This window comes from Populus trichocarpa, chromosome 1, assembly GCF_000002775.5.
Source record: "Populus trichocarpa isolate Nisqually-1 chromosome 1, P.trichocarpa_v4.1, whole genome shotgun sequence".
Lineage (NCBI taxonomy): Eukaryota > Viridiplantae > Streptophyta > Magnoliopsida > Malpighiales > Salicaceae > Populus > Populus trichocarpa.
The window spans coordinates 16043786-16049189 of NC_037285.2; the positions used below are offsets into that span (position 1 = coordinate 16043786).

Below are 5404 nucleotides of genomic sequence, written 5' to 3' on the forward strand. Positions count from 1 at the left end.
CCAACATCATCACCACCACCGGTACCACTTCCGTTTTTTTTATCATCATTAATTTACAACCACAGTCAATTCTTCATCGTTATCATAACAATTACCCTACAACCATCACCTCCACCACTATTACCATAATTATTATATGAAAAAATTATTTTGAGCATCCTATAGTTTGGTTTTTTTTTCACTTTACAACCAATTTTTTAAAATATTACACTTTACAACCTGTGTCAAAATAAATTTTGAAAATCAATAAAATAATAATAATAATACTCCTATATATATTAAAGCATAAGAGGTAATTATTATTACCACACACCTCATTTTCTTTTTCCATGCTAATCCTCTTTCCTCTTTCATGTATTCTTTATCAAACACAATCTAGAAGAAAAACTCAAACATAAATCCATGATTGAAGACAAAATCAAACAAGGACTTAGCAAGGTTTTGGTTGTGTTTTTGGGTATGATTATGGTCCAAACCAACTGGATTCTGGGTTTAAACTAAGGCATGTCAAGGCTGTGAAATTGTCTGGGTTTTGGGTTAGAAAAGGAATGATTTTTTGTTTGAGTCAAGGTTAAATTGCCCGTAAAGAACAAAGGTTTTGGCGGAGAAAGGGGCCATCTATGATGCAGATATGTAAGTTGATTTTCTAATCAAGAAAACTGAATGAAGGGGGGGGGGGAATGGAATCTAGGCAAGAAGATACAAGCAAATCCTATTAAGATTTGCAAGGAAGGAGTCCAAATGCTGCTAGGGTTGGTTCGTTGGTGCCCAACCATGGAAATAGCATAATTTGATTCCAAGTTCTCAACAGTTCCTTCCTTTAACGACAATTCTTGGATTTCAAGACTACTCACAAAACACTGAGAAATAGGTGGAATTATGCAATTAAATCAAAGGTATAGATTGTTCATCGATGTCGTATCATGCCATATTGTTCAGCCAATTCTTCACAATAATGAAAAGGTGTTCATTTTGACTACTTTGGCTATCTTGTGTCTATTCCCCAATCAACAATTCATTCACTCCATCTTAATGGCAGAATTAATGCAATATTCCCCATGTTTTCATATAGTCTAAATATATATTGTCATCTCAATAACTCTAATTGAATTGTTCAAAAACCATCTAATTTAGTTGTTGGGTGGCTTCGATTTTGTAAGGAGATTAAGCTATGTGTTTTTGGTGGCTGGATATTAGAGGATGAAGGTGACAGCATCGTTTTTGCAATGATGAAGGGGAGAGGCTATTGTGCAGAAGAAAGAAAAAGGAGAGAGATGTGGTAGAAATGGTGGTTCACAGTGAGAAAAAGGTTGAGAAAGAAAGGTTTTTTAGTGGTATTTTTGTTATATTTTAGGTTTAGAGGCTTTTTAATTATTAATTTAATATAATGATAGTATTATAAATAAATACAATTTTTTTATTAATTTTTTTCAAGCATCATTTAAAGTGTTGTTGTTATTTAAATTTTAGATTGTAAAATGTAATATTTAAAAATTTAATTGAAATTGGAAAAAGACCAAAAAATAGTATACTTGGAGTAATTTTCTCGTATTCCATCTTGATTATATTTTTCAAGTCATTATTTATGAAATGTTATAAGAGATTTATATTAAAATATTTTAAATATAGAATATTTTATATTCATCAAAAACATTTAATGCAAAACAAGCTAGGACACTGTGAATTTGATTTCACACCCAAAAGTGACCACACATTCCCAGGTGGGGAGGTCAAAATTCCCCACTTCCTAATTGCCCTAACTCCGGGTCTTGTTTCCGAGGAGCTAACACTCACTACTCCTCAGGCACCGCCACCATTAGTGCTCCCTCCACTGTGCCACCATCCCTACCTATCCTCACTATCATCATAGCATAACCCCGTTGAAATTTGGACTGAGGAGATGATAGGAGTTTGACATGCATACAGTAGCAATGAACCATGAAAAAAATACTAAATTACCCCTAAATTCAAGGGATCTTGTTTTTTTAAGGATATAAAAAATAATTTTACTGTGCTATACCTTTTAGAGTTTTTGTAATAATCTTCATGAAATCTCATAGTCAATCCAATAATAAAAAATAAAAATTTTCTCTCTAAAACTAGTCAATAAAAAAAAATTATCTATATATGTTTAGATTTGTAAATTAAAATCTTTTTATGTATTATTTATTGATTTTGACTATACAAGGTTTGGTAGCGAGAATAACAAATGAAATATTCTAACCTTTATCCAATTTACATAAAGGGTAGAATTTCAAATTAATTACTAACACAAAAGAAGAAAGTGATTGTGTTATGAATATGTTTTTGGGTATCATAATTTTTTTAATAAAATTAAAAATATATTTATACTTAATAAAAAAATGAGCTGATAAGTCAAAAAAAAATTATTAATGCTAAATAAATGTTAAAACAAAAAGTTAATCTTCATAGTAAAAACAAAAAATAAATGCAAATGCAAATGTTTCACCCTGACTATGCATTTTATTTTATACATTTTCATTTATTTTATCTTAGAAGTTAATTATCGTTACTAATAACAAATGATCTTTTTATATAAATACACCATGCAAATACAACTTATATATAAAAAAATATAAGAGAAAAAGATTTAGACAAATTATAATAATCTCTGAAGCATTATGAAATTTAAAAAAAAAACAATTTCATTTAATAAAAGTTATACTAAGAAATTTAAAAAATAAAAGAGATAGTATTAATCAAGATTTAAATAGAAAAAATTAATGAAAAACAGAGGAAAAAAAAAGAACCAAACGCTGATGAGACTATAAGCTAAGCCAATGCACTTGGCCAATTCATCAAAAAGCCTAGTTCCGCGTGCTTGGAAAGTATTTTTTAAAGGAATTGATGTGGTCCAATTCTTTTTTCTTCTTCTTTTTCAAATAGATGACAGTTCATCCACTATGGTAGATGACTAGTCTAATGTTGGTCATCCACAGTTCAAATTTACTACTAGTGATTGAAAAATTAACATTCTTGATTTTTTTACTTCAAAATTTTATTTTACAAATTGTTTTAAATCTGAAACAGTACAGAGATCTCAATAAACTCATTTTCAACCCTTAAATACCCTTTAATATTTCTTACAAACAAGAAATTAAACGATTCAAAAAACATTTATGAACCTTAATGTACTATTTCCAGCATGGTTATAGGAAAATACCACCTTAATTGAACTTTTCTTGAGAAGGTTAACAAATTGAAACAAAGATTAGCCTTGTGGTGGTTAGAATGTGGTCATTCAAGCACTTGCCTTGTCCTCAATATTTTTTGACGATTTTCTTTCTTATCTTTCGTCTCTCATAATCAAAGGGACTATAAAATGAGTAGAAAAACTAAAACTTCAGGAATTAAATTGAAGTTTTTTGCACCAACGTATTGATGAGATATGTTTTGTTGTTTTTTTTTTGCAAGTTGATCCATTTTATTTTAATTGATATTCTTAACTATAATTAATGTTTGATTTCACAAAATCGATGTCTCATCCATCCTGAAATAATCTCTAGGCTTTGCTTTGTACATGCTTGACAATGCAAATTGAAAGAAATGCAAGCATACAAAACTATGTTAACTTAACTTAAAAGAATAAATTATAAGGAGTAAAAGTTCGATGACTAAAAATAAAATAAAATAAAAGATTTATGTAGACAAAAAAAAAAAAAACATAAGAGAATTTTACTTTATAACCATCACAATAACCCTCAAGTAAAAACTTTGATATCTTTTGACTAATGGCATTATGACGGCACCTAATGAACATAGATTCCGAAAAATCTCACTGCGCCTGGCACAGGATTGAAGGTCCATGATCCACATTGCATTACAGGCTAGATTCTCTGTCTTAGACACCAGGCCAGATACAGTAATTACTGCTATGGGAAATAGAACAGAGAAGACATTAATTAATGCAAAAATAGCAAATAGCTTTTTTATTTCAATCGGAGAGCCAAGACTACGGTTAAAGCACGTACATATGTGTTATTCCAGTCCCCAAAAAGCTAGTACATGCACAGCATCACAATGTTGCTCCCTAATCATCATGCAGTGCCTCAAATACGTTACATGAACTGGAAAATCCTAATTCTTACAGCAGGAGTAGTACTACTTAACGAAGATAAAAAAAAAAAAAAAAGATTTAATTACCCTGATATTCATCTAGAGGTACAAAATCTTTACCCATGTATTAAGTTCTCTGATTTCTGACCTGTATTCCGATAACAAAAACCAACTCACCAATCCCAGCAAGGTACTGTAGTAAAAGATCGATCCACACACTCTGAAACAGAATCGGAGTAAGAAAAAAAAAATTAATCGGTGCTCACTTCAGCATAACAAAATCAATATGGGGTCAAACTTGTGCTATGTTAACTACCATAAACATCTTAAGAAACTGATGAGAAAATGGAACAAATGGTTTTCTTCATCGAGCAATTCACGTCTAACCATTCGCTCTAAATTCAAGTTTCTAGGAAGAAGATTGCTGTAATACAATAAAGTCGTGACTGAGGCAGTTGGCTGAGACATTAGTGCACTGATCAGCCTCACTAGTGAACGAAACATCAACGGCAGAAGAGACTGCAAGACAGCATAGTAACATCATTCATAAGAACCCTCGAAGTACATTAGCGATCATATTATGAATTTTCTATCAAAGTTTAGAAAAAATCAACACAGGGAGTAACATAAGAGAGAGAACATACCATATTGGTTAGTTAAAAGAGAGGACATTTGCTGGAATGAAGAGAAATCTTTTTAGAGATAGAACTGAAGGTGAATCAGTGAGAGAGAGGGGAAAATCGGTTGATAGGGTAGTAGAATGAAGCGTGTAGCTGCTTTCTTAGCTGCCAATCTTCAGCTGTTGTTCATACCTACCCTTCTCTCAAGGCCGAGGGGTCAACAGAATCACAAACTGTAAAACGAAAGACAGAAAACAGCGACTGTCTGAGAAACCCAAGTTATTAATGGGCTGAAAATCGCCGAACATTGGGCCAATCGACTCACATGCAACCCACCATTGCAACAGACAAAAATAGACATGTCAGTCAGAGGATGTAACTTACATTACGAGGCGTAGGCAAAGGTCTCTGTGTCCTTTTCTGTGTGCTATTACTAGGCAATTCCGGAAGTTTAGTCTTGAAAACCTTGGGTGGTAAGAACACCATGAACAAGAGGGACGGGAAAAAGCATTCACTTTACGAGATTCACGGCGTAATAAAGTAACTACCGCTGTTAAATCGATATATACACACAAAAGTACAATTAATTACGTGCGAATTAGCAAGAAGTCTAATACTTGTTGGTGAGTAGGGTAGAACCACAAGAAGAAGAAAAAGGCACGCTTGTCCACCAAGAAATATCTATTCATAAATCTAAAAGAGTATTA

General features: G+C 32.0%; 1 long non-coding RNA gene across 5 annotated transcripts; it reads right to left on the bottom strand.

The window, feature by feature from the left end:
• Positions 1-3576: 3576 nt before the first annotated feature.
• LOC7473039 (uncharacterized) lies at positions 3577-5096 on the bottom strand. 5 transcript variants are annotated; one of them, XR_002984450.2, is made up of 6 exons: positions 5082-5096; positions 4722-4930; positions 4394-4596; positions 4165-4297; positions 3993-4051; positions 3577-3890 (listed from the first exon to the last, which is right to left on the bottom strand). It is a non-coding gene; the product is annotated as an uncharacterized LOC7473039 (long non-coding RNA). The 5 variants fall into 5 exon arrangements; XR_002984453.2 differs by having other exon boundaries at positions 3577-3893; XR_002984447.2 differs by having other exon boundaries at positions 3993-4297.
• Positions 5097-5404: the final 308 nt, after the last annotated feature.